This window comes from Danio rerio, chromosome 5 (genome assembly GCF_052040795.2).
Source record: "Danio rerio strain M-AB ecotype USA chromosome 5, GRCz13ab, whole genome shotgun sequence".
Classification (NCBI taxonomy): Eukaryota; Metazoa; Chordata; class Actinopteri; order Cypriniformes; family Danionidae; genus Danio; species Danio rerio.
This window is the reverse complement of record NC_141025.1, coordinates 42,374,275-42,394,245: the sequence shown is the minus strand read 5'-3', so window position 1 is coordinate 42,394,245 and position 19,971 is coordinate 42,374,275. Positions and strand designations below refer to the sequence as shown.

Below are 19,971 nucleotides of genomic sequence, written 5' to 3'. Positions count from 1 at the left end.
ACCACAGCAGAATGAACCTCCAACTTATCCAGCATATGTTTTACGCAGTGGAGGCCCCTCCAGCCGCAACCTAACACTGGGAAATACCCATACACTCTTGCATTCACACACATATACTACCAATTTAGCTTATTCATTTCACACATTTCTTTGGACTGTGAGGGAAACCGGAGCACCCAGAGGAAAACACACACGAACATGGGGAGAACATGCAAACTCTACACAGAAATGCCAACTGACCCAGCCGGTGCTCAAACCAGCATCCTTGTTCCTGTGCAGCGATTGTGCTACCCACTGCCCCACCGTGACGCCCGTCTGTATATCAAATATATAACTGCAAAATATACTCCTTGAATATTTGTTCTTTCATAACCTTTATTCACTCCCTGGGTTTCTTCCGGGTGCTCTGGTTTCCCCCACAGTCCAAAGCCATGCGGTACAGGTGAATTAGGTAGGCTAAATTGTTCGTAGTGTATGAGTGTGTGTGTGAATGAGTGTGTGTGTGGATGGATGTTTCCCGGAGATGGGTTGCGGCTGGAAGGGCATCCGCTGCATAAAAACGTGCTGGATAAGTTGGCGGTTCATTCCACTGTGGCGACCCCGGATTAATAAAGGGACTAAGCCGAAAAGAAATTGAATGAATGAATGAATGAATGAATTTCATTCATATTAATTAGGGTATTTTTTCACCTCCAAAAAAAAATAAGGATAAAAACATTTTAAAAGGTTCCCCTGAGACATTCGTTCATCTTTGGAACACAAATTAAAAGAAATTTTAAAATGAAATCCGAGATCTCTCTTATCCTCCATAGACCATATTGCTTTGCTTATTGAAAAGAGTGAAAAACATCTTCAAAAGATTCCATGTGACACCTGTTTTCTTCACCTTTTTTAGTAACACCTTTGTGCAGCAAAAACACAACAACAAAAAAGTGTAAAAAGGACGTTGTTCACCTATATCTCCTTTTCCGTGTCATGTCATGGGCATATTTATAACGAGCAATATGACATTGTCATTTGAGTCATCCAGATGACACACAAAGATCTTATTTCATGTATTAAATGACATGTTAATATTAGGTGTACTGTGTACGTTACAGTCAAAAAATTTGTTTTGTTTTTGGCACACAAAAGTGTCATTAACGTACGTTCACACCGAAATCGGCAAGAGCATCAAAGTAGCCAGAAGTCATTCATTTTCAATGAGAGCCAGGGGTGATAAGCTGCGAGGAGCAGCGCGGCGCATTTTCTCCGGTGGGGACGTCGAGGAGGGTTGAAATCAAGTTAACTATATAATAATGAGCTATGACGTGGTTCAGCGGCAAGCAATCGGAATGTAGAAGTCCACTGCTTGAGAGGAGTCCAGAGAACACAGTCACTGTTAACTTTGGTTCCGACCACGGTTGTTCCCAAGGGTTTGATTATTGTGGTCGCCGGATTTCCAACTATTTTCAATGTTTTCTTACAGGAACATACATTAAAAAGTTACTGGTGAGTTACTGATGTGCAATAATGTAATGTATTTTTCTTTAAAAAAGTGTAAATCTCATGCAACAGTACAAAACAGTATTGCTGCTTCAGTATATATTAGACATATGGACACTGGATAACTAAGTGGAGTAAAGCCACACTACATACAACTTGATCTACCATTGTTAAATGAATTTGATAAAAAGTGTGCAACATTTTCATGCTAGAAAGCATGTTTTATGTGGGAATGTAACTGGTATGATATGCTGCAACTGCCCCTTCAAATACGAGATTAATGTAGTGAATTTTGACGTCGAACTGTGCCACAGTTGGTTTGGAAATAGTGAACCTGTATTTGATTTAATTCCATTGTTAATTGATAAAAAATATATAGAAGGTTTATTATGCTTCAAGTTTCTTTGTCTTCAAAGCCAAGCATAAATCTCCATTGTAAAACACAACTGATTGTAGTTGACAGAAAGAAAAAAGTGCAACGCCAGTTCAAGTTTAAAAGCATGTGTCACCTTGATGCGTTGGAAACGGTTACTGTTTTAGGAGAAACTATTGTAACTTTCAAGAGAAAAAAAAAAGATTTGGACAGGGAATTTTCCCACATGATGTTCTCACATTTATAATGTCAACACATGCACAGGACTGTTCATTTCCTTGCACTTAGGGGCAAAGTGCAGGGATGAGGAAATGGAAAAAAAAAGCTCCATTCAGAAGTCTTATCTCAATTGCTTCCTGAAAATAGGTCAGGGGACCAATCAGTGTACAGCTGGAGAGTCAGGTTGTTGCTGTCTAAATAGGAAGTGCTGCAAATTGCCAAAACACCAAGGACTTGCTGGCCTGAGACAGCAGACTTTCAGGCCCATGTTTCCTCTATATTCCTGTTTAACAAGCCAGCAATCAATCAGCTCTATCTCAAGCTGTCTTCCTTTTAGCAAGTTTATGACAGGTCCCTGTGTTAACAAAAAGTCATTCATCAGAGAAACTTCAATACAAGGACAAGGTAAACAAGAATAGTTTCTCAGAGAATGTCTTCATTTCTTTATGTATTTTAATTTAGTTAGAACATATAACATGGTAAAAAATTATTAAATTGCACTGTCTGACCACGACCTTGTTCCATTCTGAAGGGCTCAACCTAAATTTCTACCACTCTAACTATTCGATTAATCAGTTCATCAGATAAGCTTTTCCCGTTTTCTTTGAAGATCTTTGACCGAAATGCAACAGAAAAATGTGTACACACGGGTCAGAACAGAAATATATGCAAGTGAGATCGTACAGCCAATAAACCTCTCATGAATCTGTACTAAAGACAATACATCTTCCCCAGGTAAATAAGAAAGTTATTAACCATTCAGTGGTTAATGGAGGTTTAAACTGCAGTTACCTTTTTGTTACAGCTTTCTTGCAGCTTTTCATGTACCCTAAAATGACCTGCTAACTAAAAAAAAAAGCTGTCAATTCTATCACCAAAAATTGTTGGGTATTATTTGTCAAATTAATGAAAATAAATAATAAATTATTATTCATTAATAAATTATTCTAAATAAAGTGAGACATATGATCTTTTATGAATGTGCAAACGGAGTATGAGTACATACTTCATTCATTAATTATTTTGTCGGCTTAGTCCCTTTATTAATCCGGGGTCGCCACAGCGGAATGAACCACCAACTTATCCAGCACGTTTTAACGCAGCGAATGCCCTTCCAGCCACAACCCATCTCTGGGAAACATCCACACACTCATACACTACGGACAATTTAGCCTACCCAATTTACCTTTACCACATGTTTTTGGACTGTGAGAGAAACCGCAGCACCCGGAGGAAACCCACGCGAACGCAGGGAGAACATGCAAACTCCACACAGAAACGCCAACTGAGCCGAGGTTCGAGAGTACATACTTTAATATGTAAACAAATAAAAAAAGTAAATGGTCTTTTTAATAAATTGTAAAGAGTTCATAATTTCAGGTTGATTGCGATGATTGTGTATGGATTGTGTATTGAGCGTATCTGCATAAAGTAACATTTAAAAAATGCCAAGCATAGTTAAATACAACAGACAAAAATAAATAAATAAAACAAACAAAAGTTGCAAATAAACAATGATTATGATTTTCTGGGGAGTCAAATAGCATTAAGGAGAAGAAATTAAATAACCATTGTATAATAATCGTTTTGAGTACAAATGTAAAATTAACCTTTAAGCTCGGAACATTTAATTCATTGTGCTTAAATGTTTATTTTTGCTTGAAATTCTTACAATTAGGTCTTAAAACGCATGTAAATAATAAACTTTCACTCAAAGGTTGAAATTTTAATTTACTCCACTATGTTATTAACTGTAATGTCAGGTCAAATATAATCAAAACTACATTGCAGATCCCTGCAATGTGACTATTGTGGACTCGAACATTGCAATATCGATGCTGAAACGATATTCAACCACGGTTAGTTTTGTAAATCCAGGGTATAATAGAAATTATAATGGTCTCTCCACTTCAAAAATTCTAATTAACAATCACTATTTCGGACATTTAATTTAGTCGGTGAAAGAATGTGCCTGCCTCATGTAAAAAAGATGGTACAATATCATTTGTTTTGAAAATGTCATCAGTTAGCTGAGATTTGTGGTTAAGTAGTCATTTATCCACAGGACACTGCATAGGACATCAGCAGGGTTTTTGTGTCCTGCAGATTTCTGGACCAAGGCCAGACTAGCAGCGCTCATGTTTAATTTATAACCTCAAGCAGCTCTTAACACAGACATCCAGATTCGAGCACCTGAACTCACCTCCAGAATTAATGCATCTCTGAGAGCTCTCCAACCTTTAGAGCTATAAGCACTTCCAGGAAAAGGTGGTAATTGCAGAAGGTGCTGAAATCCGCTTTCACCTCTCTCACTTGCTTACAGAAAGTGTCACAGCCCTCTAAATCTTCCCATTTACATTCTGTAAAGCAAAAAAAGAAAATCAAATGGTGACAGATTTATAAAAAAGGGTACAGGTGTGAAATATTGCTGACAGATGTGCTAACAGCATTTTCTGGGATCCTTCTGTCTCTACTGTTGGTGTACTCCCACTTAATGTATATGTACCAACACCATAAATGCACATGCTTATATTCTGCTGTGAGGGGTGGGGGAATAGAAAACATGCAAAAAAGTGTAAATGTTGAGAGATTTTGATTTTACAAAAAGTGTTTAGCGTAAAAAGGGATTTTGATGCATTAAACTAGAGGGAGAATTATATATTATTTTCATAAATTAACATAGGGCTGGGCGATTAATCGAAAAGTAATCAAAATGATCAGAACCTATAATTAATCTAATTTTTCCAGGTCAATTTTTTTGAATTACTGTTCCTACCATGTCTCGAGTCAAGGGTTTGCAGCCACATCTGATCTCTGATCAAGTAGGACGATTGACCTATTCTTGAGCCTTACTTTGCACTACTGACGATGATCGGAAGCTGTGCCATAGATGCCTTGAGAGAGCATATTTTACATTACATTAAAATTGGTATTTACATAAAAATATATATTGATGTCAATATAGATGTAAGAAATGCACTGTTTATATGATATAATATTATGTACAGGATTTACAGGATATCCAAGAGTAATTTTATTTAGAAGAGATACTGCTTATTATATCTTTTATTATGAAAAACACTTAAATATTTTTTTCTAAAAGTGCAAATTATTTATTTTAAGATTCTTTACTTTAAAAATAAAGATTAAATGTTGACAAGGTAGTGGTGTAGTGGCGTAGTGGCGTAGTAGGTAGTGCTGTCGCCTCACAGCAAGAAGGTTGCTGGTTCGAGCCTCGGCTGGGTCAGTTGGCATTTCTGTGTGGAATTTGCATGTTCCCCCTCCATTCGCGTAGGTTTCCTCCGAGTGCTCCGGGTTCTCCCACAGTCCAAAGACATGCGTAGTGTATGAGTGTGTATGGATGTTTCCCAGAGATGGGTTGCAGCTGTAAGCAAGGGCATCCGCTGCGTAAAACATATGCTGGATAAGTTGGCGGATCATTTCACTGTGGTGACCCTGAATTAATAAAGTGACTAAACCAAAAACAAAATGAATGAATGAATGAATGTTGACCAGCTCATTATAAAATTTTACAAAATGTGTTAAATAAAAAAGGTTTAATCACATATAATGGTGAGCTGGGGCCTCATGTACGAAGACTTGCCTGGAAATCTTACTAAAACATTGCGTACGCACAAAGCTGTAAATGTGCGTACGCAGAAAAAAATTCAGATGTATGAAACACTGCGTACGCCGAATCTCACGCATATTCTTTTGTACATCCGAATGAACGTGAAACTGAGCGCAACATGCACGAGCACAAAACCCCTCCCTGCCTCCTCCCCTGTATGAATATGCTAATGACTATGCTAATGGCAAAACCCAACGAAAAAGCAATGGAAAAAGCAAGCAAAAAGAGAAACTTTGAACAGAATGTGAATTGGAGGTGCTGCTTTCGGAGGTAGACCGGAGAAAAGCGGTGTTATTTGCAAGTTTGTTCTCCGGAATTAACAACAAAAGAAAAAAATAGAGTGGGAGAGTTTAACTGATGCGGTTAACACACTTGGGTCTGAACATATCGCACTGAGTGCATTAGAGATAGAAATAGTGTGGTTTATATTTGTAAAATGTTGCGGAACCCTTACCAGTCTCAGTGGCGCACCTTGTAAGACGCATGTAATCATGAATAGTTCCGTTCGAGCATGAACTCGACTCGAATCCAGCGTCTAATGATTTCTTTCTTGTTTTTTCCCCCGCACCATATCAGATTTTGCCTACTATTTATCACGAGAAAGACAAGTAGGAATCATCAATAAGTTCATATCAATAAGCATCATATTTTATTTGCACATTTATTGAATGGAAATGTTTCTGATTCACGCATGCAAATTCATCTTCAGATAGTGTCTTTATAGCAATGTGCGTGCGGTAGATCGCTCAGATTACATTGGGAAAACAGGCGACTGCTGCAAATTGTGCTTTAATGTTTGGCTGGTCAAATGTATGGTATGGAAACCTTATATACCTGCTGAACCCGTCTCATACAGCTGCCATTGCAAGGCTCAGACACTTTGTAGAGAGGAATTTAACACAACTGCCTCTAGGAGTCGCCAATGGAAATAAAACAGACACGCACAAAAAATGTGCGTACGCCTGCCAGAAAGCTGCCGTGAACCTGCGCACATTCCCACGTTCAGTTCATTGTTAGTAAATCCAAACGTGAGCGATTCTGAGCGTGAAACCTGGCGTACGCAAAGTTTTTGTGTGTACGCAGTGTTGATAAATGAGGCCCCTGGAAACTGAAGAACGACTGAAATCAAAGTTGTGCTTTCAACATGGTGCTCAACCCTGCAGTTTCCCCAAAGTAATCAATTATTTATTAATTTGGATTGAAGCATGTGGATGTGGTTTATTTGGATTTACAAATTGTTTCATTTAATAACTAAAACTTGTCTGTATTTATGCGTGTTCAAATTGAATAAATCAATATAAATACATCTTTCATTTTACAAAGATTCTTGTAGCAGAAAGCAGTTATCCACAGCTGTCATGCTTCATATTCAGCCCAGGTATGACTATAAAACATAAACAGTCTTCATCTCCTCCGCTGCCACATTGATTTACATCTTAATCATAATTAGGAAGCTTTTAGCTTGAGTCCCAAAATGATGTTGTAGAAAAGCATCAAGAGGGAGACCATGTGCGTTACCGAATGATGCCAGATCCCCTTAATATCCATAAGAGGGAGATAAATCATACAGACTCTTAGCTCTAAGTGGTTTGTTAGCTGCGTGAATAAATATCTGACACATCGAGTAGGAAAGCATGTAATTTAATGAGACTGTTTCACCCACTTGAAAAGCTGACAGATTGTGTAGCTGAAAACAAAAGAAGTATTTGATGCTCTCGTCTGTTTTCTTCTGAGGAGCAGAATTATGGCTTTAGCACTCGGCAACAAAAAAATGTGACATCTTTGATATAAACAAATCGAGGCAGATGTAGAACGTTATGTGGTCACACATCATCAGTGTTGAAACAATCTGACCGTGCAATAACCAGGTCCATCTGCCTGAAAGCCTGTGGCCTCAGATGCCAAACGACTCTTTAAAGCGGCAAGGACAGCCTGTCAAGTGACTTCTCCTCATTCTCGGTCCTGTTGGTAAAATTGTCTTTAACTATGGAGGGGCGACACAACTATACAGCTCACGCAATTTTGGGAGTGTTGTGGGGGAAACCAGAGCGCTCAAAAAAAAAAAAAAAACAGGGAAACATGCAATCACGCAGAAACACCAACTGACCCAGCTGAGGCGAACGTGCTAGCCACTGCGTGCAGCCTGTAGAATAACCAGTTGGTCTAATTAAACATAAAACCTGACATTTTTACTCTAAAACTATTCTAGATAAAAGTGTGTGTTTTTTTCTCTGAATTAATTAAGATTTTTAGTTGACTGTCCTTCATATCTTCTTTATTGATCTGCTGAAGAAAGTGAAAAACGTGAAAAGTGACCTTGAATAACCTGAGAATGCATAACTTAAAAGAACACACATCTTCATTTTTGAGGGAACTATCCCTTAACATTAACGTATTAAAATAACTATCTCAAGTTATGTATTGTGCTGTATTGAAATAAACTCATGAAGGTAAGCAAAATTACTTGTTGAATGTATTTTGCTTCATTTCAGTCTGCTGGTAACGTTATTGGCACAGAATTTAAAATAAAACATGTAACGTTATCTGTTGTTCAATAAGGTCATTCTCTGGATTGACGATTCACATACTTTAGCATTATTGAATGCTATCACTTTAACATGAATAAAAAACTCATTAGAGTCATTAAAATCTATTTTGGGTTAGTTAAAATTTCGCGAGAGTAACGTTAATATGTTTAAAGGTGTGCTTCGGGTTTGCTTGTTTACTTCAATAACAATAGATGCGGTTAGCATATAACTACATAGCATCTCTTCAGAGCAGAGACAAATAAATTAGTTAACTGATTCTTACCAGTTAAATACGATAATTCGCCTTCGTGTTGCTGTTTTAAAAGAGCTGTGGTCGACTTTTTCCAGACAACAAACACAACTACAACACAACAGAAGTGAGGTAGACGTCGGAGCTACCGCTAACGTTACTCTTTACCGTAATGATGTGACGTACAGACGAATGTCGCAAATATGCAATTTCCCGCGCAATACATCCTTCAAAAAAATTGCATTTTTTTCATTAATTGTTTATCATTTGTTCATATATATATATATATATATATATATATATATATATATATATATATATATATATATATATATATATATATATATATATATATATATATATATAAATTTTCTTTATAATATATAAATATATAATAATCTGGGGTCGCCACAGCAGAATAAACCGCCAACTCATCCAGCATATGCATGATATGAAACACTCATGCACTTGCATTCACACACATACACTACACACACAATTTTAGCTTACTCATTCACCTGTACTGCTTGTCTTTGGATTGGTAGGGAAAACCTTATATACATAACTGGATAACAAATGTTAAAAGGTGAAAAGGCATGATATGTAAACTGGAAAATAAAAAATATTATTTTTATATAAATCCTGACCTTGAACATCTAACTTTGTCAGTGCATTCATTAGACCAGTGGTTCTCAAACTGTGATACATGTACCACTAGTTGTACACGGAGGAATTGCTGAATAATTGAAGTAAAAAAAGAATACACTTTTAGCCCTTTGATGCGTACGATAACAACAATGTGATCAGGAAATTGATTTTAATAAGCTAAACCTTTTATTTTATTTTCAATTTTCTATTGTTTGTTATGTATTCTATCATTTGAAGCTAATCCCCTCCCCATATTTGTAACGGTTGTTAGGGGCGTATCCTGTATTTTTATATCCCAAAATTGACAGGTATGGTTTAATGACTTTCTTTTGTGACACACAAAGCCTATAACATGCAGTAAGCAGATCTAATTGCTAAATTAAATATGTAAATCCAAATCATACATTTAAGGTTAATGTTTAGATTTCAAAGATATACAAATAAATCACATGCAATATCTATTTCAATTTTTTTTCAAAAACATTTTATATATGAATATGATCACAAATAGCTATATGTTAATACTTTACGTTTAAATACAGCAGTTTTCTTTTTACTTTTTAAGAACAGTGCCATTTTAATTAACTTTTAGAAGCACATTTTTTTTAACCTGTAAGCATAGTGTAGTGTTAATGTTCAAGCTATTTATTATGTTTAAAAAGGCTGACAATAATAAATATTCATAATAATAGAAATTAATCTGCCTCATTTTTGAACTGTGCCGAGCTTTGGCTGCTTAATTAAGCCTACTATGCTACTGCATTTCAACATATTATGGTGGTACTTGGAGAGACATTTTTTTCTGAGGTGGTACTTAGTGAAAAAAGTTTGAGAACCGTTGCATTAGACTATTCGCTTGGAGATTCATGCCAACCAGAAAAATAGCAAAGAAAAATTAATTAGCTATTGCATTTAGCTGTCACTGTCAACTGGGTTTGCATCCAGAGATTTATTCTCTATTTATTTTCTACTCAAATCATATTTGCATATAGTTTTATGTGTAATTATTTTTGATTTATTAAAATGGTGCGCTTGGTGTTTTGTGTGGTAGACTACTCATGTGTGGTAAATCAAAGTGAAATGTAGTGCTAAGAGTCTTAAGCACACACAATGCTGCATACAAACCAGGATTTTACCAAAGGCTATTGTATATTAACATTGACATGTATAACCAGTCTTTAAAAAATAAAGTGTCAGGTGAAGAATCAAGACTCGAATGAAAGCTATTGTTCCATGTCCTGATAAAGCAAAACCAGGAAAAGTACTTCATAAAGTTGCAGTTAATTTGTGAAATTTTAGACCTTTTTTGCATTTGATCACTGTTTTTTTTTACAGACTCTTCACAGATTTCATCCCAATCTGCTTCCAAGGATACTGTGCAGTATGTTAAAACACTGAACACTGCGTTGTTGACCGGTTACTTAGACAACAAGAATGGCAATTAGCTGTGAACTAACATGAAGACCTCAGGTTTGCACTGCTTAGTTCCAGTAATGTTCAACTGCAAGAATGTTCGGCGTGATGTTGCCATCACAAATCAAACAGCTCCTTTCCCGTCCTTGTTTAATTAGTTTGTCTTGTCTGAAACCTGCAATAACCTTGTTTCCAGGCAGCATTTCATTACGATCCTGACATATAATATGTGCCCTCCCATATAAAACTAAGGGCTGAATTGTGATCCTGAACAGCAGCTTCTCGGTAAGAGATATGCTACATTTCCTCTCAGTGAAAAGCTATTACAATACTTGTCAGGTTTGTAAAACCTTGAAACCCTCAGGAAATCCTTTTAAATGTGTTTTATTGGCCGGTTAGACAAAAGAAGCTCTCGTTAGGCAGTTCTTATTGCTGAGTATCTAGTCAATATTTAACTAATACTAAAGGGAGTGTTTCTATACCACGTGTCTATCATCAAGATCACTTTCGCCCATGTGTAATGCAGCTTTAGAGCTGAAACATATGCCCCTGTTTCGTAAACTTTGTTTCCATAAAACCACAGGGGGACTCAGTGCTGGGCTACGAAACATCTATTGAGAGTCATAAAGAGCTCCATTGTCAAGAAAAAGGCAAATAGTTTAGAGAGGACTCACGACATAATGCTTGTGGGTGTACGGCCTTGCTCACAAACACACCGTTCATACACAACCTGTGCCTTGCCGGACTACAGGTGGACCAAAGAAGCGTCAGACTTGGATTATCTCAGCTCAGGATCAGTTCCAGATGTGCACGGTTTGCATTTATTAATGGCCTCCGGACGAATGCTCTTTATTAAACCGATTACCTCCACGTGGGATAAATTTGTTTCCGCAATGATTAGCTAGAAACAATCTGTGTTTACAGCAACATGGGTAGTGGTAGAGCAGGCTAATGTTTCTGTTGACAACACACTCCATTTGAGGGACGATTGCTCTGGTTTAGTCATGATCCAGCAATGAGCGCAGTAGTTACTGCATAGCCCCACATGTGTTTGAATGCAATCCAGAGCTCCAAGTATTTCTACTCTATAAACCAGTTGACACTGCCTGACGTGAAATCACATCATTCTCGCTTGCTTTATTCTAAATGTTCCTCGGGGTGTTGTACAAAGCTCTGAAAGTATTGCAAACCACTGCCCATTTTTCCAGATTTATTTCAAACAAACGTCAAAAGAGATTCCTTTTTGAAAGTTTTGATACAAAAAAGCTTTAGATAAATGTGCATCCACATGATCTAAATCGGAAAAATGCTACATCAATGTTACATAAGTGTTGTACATAGTAAACATATCAAATGTAAATATTTAACTGCATATTTAATTTAACATTTAATATCACAAAATCCAATGACAGGCAATAAAATTCAAATTTTAAGATGCGGGTACATTTTTCCATGAAATCAGGCTGGAAAATCTACATGTTGTTGGTGGATGTGTGTGTGTGTGTGTGTATGTGTGTGTGTGTGTGTGTGTGTGTGTGTGTGTGTGTGTGTGTGTGTGTGTGTGTGTGTGTGTGTGTCTGTTTGTAACCTTGGTATATAAAATGCACGTAAGTGCATTAAGAATCTGGGACACAAAATAATACTATGCCAATTTTTGTATCAGAGTTAGCAAAATTGCTATCCAACATCTTGGGGCTTTCAATGAGGCTACCAAAAGTTCTCCAAAATGCCTAAAATCTACAAAATCCTTGTCTAACAAGTGCAATAAGACATGCCAGGCCATGTAGAAACTCTGTATTTAAGACAATAAACTGGGCAGTAGTGAACTAAATATAGGGTTTCTACTTGGCCTGACATGCTTAATACAGTAATTCATAGTTGTTTTTTCATCACCTGTATATTAAACTTCTTCAAAATTTCTAAGAAAAATATTTCCACCTTTGTATGCATATTCCCCCTATTAGACACTATATATTACCAAGCAAAACTGTGAATGTTTTCATTTCAATTTGACATAATAATAAATTTAAACTCAATCCTAATTCTACCCCTTAGCCCTTCCCCCTTATACCCCTATCCATTGTCTTGCGCGTTTACGTGAAGAGGTAGGGGTGTCCCAATTTTCTTTAGCTTGAAAGTGTAGGGCTAGGGGAAAGGGCTATAGCCCTCAAAAGCCCTTTAGATTTTTCAGAGTCACACTCGAAACCGAGGGGTAAGAAAATTTCCCAGAATACACCCTCTACAATGGTAGCATGGCTGCACACGGAAGTCAGAAGATGCACAAATGAATATTTTTGTCATTATTACAACTCTTTATGACAAACAAACATCTGTTTTAATATATTCATAACACTGTTTGTCTTTTACCATCATGCTTTAAAAAAAAACAAAAAAAAAACGCTAACGTTAAAATAAAAACCGCTAAATTTTACTTACTATAATCCCTAATATTAACTCCTGTATAGCAGTCCCACAACATACTTTCACATCTGAAACTCGATGACACTCAAATCCCCTATTAAACCAGTCTAGTGGCTTACAATGACCTTTTTACAGTGTCTGGTATAATGTTATTGCTAATGTTATTTTATTGTGTTTACATACAGTGTGTGAATATGGCCAGGGTATAGATGCACAGATCTTATTGGCACATTATATCATTATGACAACATGATATCATTGCCTTCAATGATTTCCTGATGATAATTGCCAAAAAATTAATACAACTGGAACAACTACAGCTGCCGCCGTCATTGGTCTCATATGAACCAAGAGATTGCAATGACAAATGATCATGTTTGCAGGTGTTGTAGTGCTGTCCCATTTCTTAGGGGTAAATTTTAAAGCCCTTCCCCTTCCCCCAAGGGGAAGGGGAAGAGGTACAAAAATAAAATTGGGATTAGGCCTTGGTGGTTTAAATCACGGTTTATGTCACAGTTAAAATGCATGAATATCATTGCATTATTCTGTATAGAGTCAAGAACAAAATATTAAACAGCTCAAACAGGCTGGTTCTTAAAGTTTGATGACCATCTTCCTAATTAATGTAATCAAGTACACTTAATTAATCTGCAAGGGGACACTTTAGAAAATTGGACAGGAACTTCATACATACATCCAACAAAATCATTCAAAAACAGTGGCATTTATACTTTTTAACCTTTTAAATTTACAGCTTAATATTTAACCACAGAAAAGACTGAATTACTGAATTCAAAGCTGGTCATCCAAGGACACACAGTCCAGCAGTCACCATGATCAAACTGTCTTACCCTAAAATGACGGTATAAAACACTTAATGTATTTAACAACATATAGAAAACTGAGTAGTCACCTCATAATCACTTGGCCAGAATAGTATTTGAATGAGATCAATCATCGACACAGGTGCCTAACGCTTCGGCCGATCAGAGCGCACACGTCCACTGAATGCCAGCGGTTTGTGAGATCATCAGGGAAATAAAACAAATACAATGAAAGAGCCTATGATGGCAGTACCTGTTCTTAGGGGCACATCTGACTTTTATTAAAAGCACTTTGAGAGGAAATAATAACAATAATCATAATGAGGGCAAGATGTTCACTGCCCTATGTTGCGTCACTCACACTAAAAGCTAAGTGAGACAATCTGCTCTCTGTGCAAAACTCTCGAGACTGAGGCTATTCACAGCATGTCTTTGCAATCAAATTAATATTCAACACTCACACAAAGAAATTGTCATATCTCTAATATACTTGTAGTGATGCTGTGCAAGTCTACATTAAGCAGGTCAATAAGTACTTCACTGTCTTTTTCAAACCAAAAAAGACAGTGTTTCCCACAGTCTTTTGTAGAGGTTTATAAAAAAAACAGGCAAATTCTTCCTGTTCTTTATTTCCCCCCTTTTTCATCCCAAAATTAAATTCTTTAAAAACAGAAATGTTAAGGGTCCTCATCAACATTGTTCTGTGGCTTTGTTAACAAGGAACTATTTAATACAGGCAATGAAGCGGGTGTATCCGAGTCTTGGCATGAGCTGCTTTGCACAAATGATCACAAGGGAAGCTTTATTAGAGGCAACATCCTTTTCAGAAGGAGTCCTATTAAATTGAAATACTGCTACTAGGACTAAAAGCACATTCATATTGATTTTGTTTGGCTTGGTTTTTCCAGTCTACTGGAAGTGAATATGCAGGCATATTTAGTTTTTTCTGTATTTTTGTTTGACATATAGATAAATGTGATGCTCCCTTTTAGTTACTGTTCCACATCAAAGTTCACATGATAAATCATTTGTCAAGTTCTGGATTAGGGGGGAAAATAATATATATATAATTGAAGTCAGATTTTTTTTGCCCACCTGAATTATTAGTCGCTTTGTTTATTTTTTCCCCCAATTTAACGGAGAGAAGGTTTTTTTCAACGCATGTCTAAACATAATAGTTTTAATAACTATTTTCTAATAACTAATTTATTTTATCTTTGCCATGATGACAGTAAATAATATTTTACTAGATATTTTTTAAGAAACTTCTATACTGCTTATTTTGACATTTAAAGGCTTAACAGTTCTGTTTAATTGAATCTGATTGGCTGATAGCTGTGTAATATTCTGCAAATAGCAGCACTTGTCCAGCTTCTTTACCCTTCACCCTTGTGTATTACTCCCCCACATACAGCAAGAAGCAGAGGGCACATTACAGTTTGACAAATATTGCTGCTGTTGGGCAACATAATGTACTTTTGAGGCTTTTTTAGTCGAGAATGTAGTTGTTTAGAATGCAACTATGCGATTTATTTATAAAGACAGTGCCTAGTTTAAACTTCTTATAACTTCTGAGAGACAGTGCATCGATGGTGTAATTTCTAACTACAGCTGATCAAATCATTATTTAACTGCTAAGTGACATTCTAAGTCGATTTCCCTCTTTTGTATGTTGTAGTGCTGTATTTATACTATATAATTGTAGTGTGTTGAGTGTTAGATGGGACTCAGATATAAGGAATGTATGCATTTTGTGTTTGCCACTCTTTGTATAATCGTGAATTACTTTTTGGTTGGCCATCTGTGTGTTTCTAATGCATTTTCTGTTTTTATTACTGCAGACCAGTCAAGTAAAAAGAAAAAATATCGGAATGACTGCATGTGTTTAGTGTTTTTCCTTTTCGCAAACACAACAGTAATCTGGTAGGGTTTGTGTGGCTTTGGCTTTTTTGGGGAGGATTATTGTGATCTCCCGATTGAAACAGAGAAATACTGTGAAATCAAAACAAAAATTTGTATTATGTGTCAGCAAAATATTCTTGTTTTAAATATACCTGACATTATATGTTTGGTATAAAAACTATTGTCATTACAGTATTGAAATTTTAAGCGAATGTGACATTTTAATTTGTGTTCTGTAAAAATAGTAAACAATTAAATATTTATAATAATAATATTGATTAATAAATAAATAAAAATACATTATTTTTTGTCTCAAAATGTCTTCAATGTACAGATATATATGTAGACGCTGTAAAAAAAAACCTGTAATTTTACAGAATTTTACGCAGCTGGGTTGGCAAAAAAAAAGTAAAATAACAGTTAAATTACAGAAATTTATTGTAAAATAACAGACATTAAATGACAGAAATGTACTTTAATTGAAATATCTAGTAAATTTCTGTAATTCAATCTCAGCTTTTTTACAGATTTGTTTTTTTACAGTGCAGTCTTTTGGTTTGATGCCTTTATCTAACTCATACTTATTTTTTGTGATATTGAGAGTTAAAAGCCAAACTCGCTCCGCTCTCTGACCTGTTTAAATAGAGGTACATGCTTTCAATCACTCGACATGTTCAGACTCTACTGTGTGGGGGATGCTGGTACTCCACAGGGGCTGAGGGCATAGAAAGAGAGAGAGAGAGAGAGAGAGAGAGAGAGAGAGAGAGAGAGAGAGAAGGAGAGAGAGAGGGAGAGAGTGTGCTTATCAGACCCATTCCCATCGTCACACTGTAGCAGACACTGTCCATGGGTTCACTATGTTTGTTTTGCTTTTGAAAGTTTGGAAATATAGCAAATCACGGAAGCCTGTAATAGCAGTTTCTGTTTGTTTGTCCGATTTTTGGAAATCTGATCTCTCTAGAACAAAACCATTTCATTTGTTTAGTTGTTCTAGATGGGTTGATAGTGTCATCGTTGGCAGGAATGCCATAAGATGGGTTTGAATAACAACAATAACAACAAAACTACTAGTAGTTGTAGTAAAAATGATGATGATGATGAATACTCACATTAACTGAACAGTATTATATTTATTTTGTAAAATTTGCCAAGTATTGAACTCACAATTAATCAGATTGGTTTCACAATGAAACGTTCATGTGGTTACAACCGCATTTTTAAACATTACGGGACGTGATGTTCTGATTCTAACACAAACCCACAGTATTTAACATTTATGTTTGATGTCTGCTGCTGGAGCAGAAACAAAAGTCGCAGCTGTATTCTGTATTCATTTCATTTGTTATTTGCAGTTTATTTCACAATATTTCAATTTCACAAAAAGATCAGGAAAAACCTTCCTTCAGAAAATTGTCAAAAGTTCATTGAAAGGTTGCAAATGGGAATGTGACTTACTCATCTAATTGTGATTCACTCTTAATATCAGGTATAAATAGGGTCTTTTTTCTCACTGTTGTGTCCAAAACCAGTTTCTTTTATAGACTGTCCCCTAATTCAAACTGCATTTGAAATTTAATTTACTACTCAACCCTTAAGTATGCTTTAGCAGTATGAATGTGAGCAGTATAAATAGAACTCGGACATACTATTGATCTGCCAGCGTCCTATTCATGTATTCTCTCGCAGTGTATCATTGGAAAGCGTAACATTCATCAGATTTGCACTTCAGAATCTCGCCTATGTTTTTTAAATTCTATAAATTCAGACATACTACTCTGCTCACATACGGTTTTAAGTGTACTATATAGTATAGAAGTATACAATTTCGGACACAGCTTTAGTCTAGAATTCGAAAAAAGGCACTGATTCACTCTATTTGTTAACTTTGGTTAATTCAGGCACACAACTACAGTGTTTCAGTCCAAATTTAGAATTATCATTCAGTTTAGCACCACTTTAATCGTTTGACAATAATATATCTGTATTCAATACAGCCTACATGACTTTAAACATTGACATATTGCTGTGCCTTTCAGACTACCTGATTTGTGAAACGACTGCACTGATGACCGTTCCAGCCAATCCCAGACATTTCTTTTGAGCTTGTGAACACAACATCCGGTCAGCTAATGGCTTGCTTTCTCATTGGCTGCAGCTTGTCACAACATCTGAACTCACGTGGGGTCGATTCAGCCTACTGGTCCGAAATATTTAGGCCCAGTTAACACTAATACGTTTTATTTGTAAAACGGCATTTTAAAATGAAAACGATTAACATCCACACTGGCGTTTCACCCAGCATTTCTAAACAACTCTCCATTTACGCTACACCACTGAAAAATGCACATCACGTGACCACACACACGTTGCTGAGCGCAAAAAAAGTTCAAATATTAATGTAACCATTAATGTAACACACTGATTCTGCACGTTTGACTAATTGCTTGCATTTATTTCCTATATTGTATAAACTTATTGTACGTTAAACTTTTATAATGGCCATTATTGATTATTAAAACTGATATTCAATTAAAGAGGGGGTATGTTTCGTAATTTTCAAAGAAAATGAAAGGAGGCAGTTATGTTATAGGCTCCATTTTTTAATAAAAATGCATACCTTGAAGATGACTGTCATATAAATATGTAGCTTACAGGATTCATCAACATTTTTGGTGTCTGTTAAGTTGCTATTATCAAAATAAAAATATTATTGCTAAGAAAGTGAAACAACATGCAAGGCAAGGTGATGTGAATGAGGTTATAAAGTACACTGTTCCCTTTGAAGAATTACCCGACGTGTCTTCAGAAGTTTGTTTTCCATTTTAAACTTGCGAAGTCTGAACTTACAAGAAGAGGAAGCAAGACTGAACTGTATGTAGGCTAGTTAGTTTTGAGGAAAAAGCTCAAATCAGATGTTTTCAGATGTCTCTGTTTTTTCCCATCCACATTGACATGGAGCAGCAGCGTTTTAAAACCAAAAAGGCCTCTTCAGCATTTTCAAAAAGTTCAGCGTTGTGTGGATGGATGGCATCGCAAAACTTATGCATTTTAAACTAAAACTTATTAGTTTAAACAGGGCATTAGCAGGCTAGATCTTTGACAATTCCAGTGTTGTGTGGATGGATGGCATCGCAAAACTTGTGCATTTTAAACTAAAACTTATTAGTGTAAACAGGGCATTAGCATGCTAGATCTTAGACAAGGTGTGCAATGAGCCTCTTTGATGCATTGTTCACACATAAAGATTTCTCAGCTCTTTTAACCCGCAGATTGTTGGTGAGTTCATTAACTTGCAAATCAGGCTTAAATGTGGCTTAAAACCCTGTAGAGTGAACTAGGCATAACTCTTTAAGGATTGACTTCAAGACATAAACAAGACCAGATCTCTGGTCTCACGCATAATTATTATTGCAATGTGAAATCTACATAGAATTCTCCAGTCTATCATCAGCTTTGAGTCCCTTTTCCTTCTCTTTAGAGTTACAAATATGTTTAAAACACTCCTTATCGTAGATTATGATACATCCCTGGGAAAATATCACATCAATAGGCCAAAGAGAGCTCTCTGCAATGGCTATCAGTTGGATCTGGCATCAAGTCCAAGCTCACAATGGCTACAACAACCAATGGCTTTTTATTTGGAATAAAAACTTCTGACTGATTAATCCAAACACAATGTTTACAGCATGTTTACAAAGTGGATTTCACTTTTATTCGTAGGAAATTAATCTATTTAGGGTCCTAATTAGGAGACAATGAACAAGCACATGGAGCTTTTTGTGCCAGTGGTTAAGAGAAGTGATGAGACAATTGAACCATGAATAAAAAAATGGTAAATTCAATAAATTGTAATTGTAGTTCCTTAATGGTAGTAGGTATTGGCTACTCAGTCATTGCCCATGTCCATTTGAATACTGCTGGCATAAATAATGAAGGGTCAATCTAACTAGTGGAAATGCACATATGACAAGTGGAAGGAACATTTCTTGGTTTGGTCTTTAGGAACAGGTTAAAAACTCTCTGATGTTGAAGGACCTTTGCAACATGTTGACAATGTTCGCTCAAGCTCTGAAACCAATATAAATGTATGAACTTCCAGTGCACCTCATGAATGAAGTCCTTGACTACAAGGAGAAAGTTAACCAATCTATAGGTCATGACTAAATATTCATAATGGTCAATGGCCATGACCGAAGCAATCTTCCAGTCTCCCCCCTTGCGTATTTGCATGAGGTTGTAGACATGGTGAAGGTCTAATTTGGAGGATATGGAGGCTT

General features: G+C 36.2%; 2 protein-coding genes across 20 annotated transcripts in view; one reads left to right on the top strand and one right to left on the bottom strand.

Annotated features, from left to right (window-relative positions):
- arid3c (AT rich interactive domain 3C (BRIGHT-like)) overlaps positions 1-8,624 on the bottom strand; it is a 225,781-nt gene extending 217,157 nt beyond the window's left edge. For 13 of the 19 annotated variants that reach the window (XM_087252697.1, XM_087252701.1, XM_087252704.1 and 10 more), the window contains exons 1-2: positions 8,520-8,624; positions 4,281-4,437 (exon numbers count right to left, since the gene is read on the bottom strand). The gene's annotated coding sequence lies outside the window, so the exon portion shown is untranslated. Of the gene's footprint in view, positions 1-4,280; positions 4,438-4,853; positions 4,972-8,519 lie in introns of all 19 variants that reach the window. The other 6 variants (XM_087252706.1, XM_087252711.1, XM_087252699.1 and 3 more) reach the window with 1 other exon arrangement.
- epg5 (ectopic P-granules autophagy protein 5 homolog (C. elegans)) overlaps positions 1-19,971 on the top strand; it is a 1,176,376-nt gene that overhangs the window by 1,034,295 nt on the left and 122,110 nt on the right. The gene's annotated exons all lie outside the window — the stretch shown is intronic.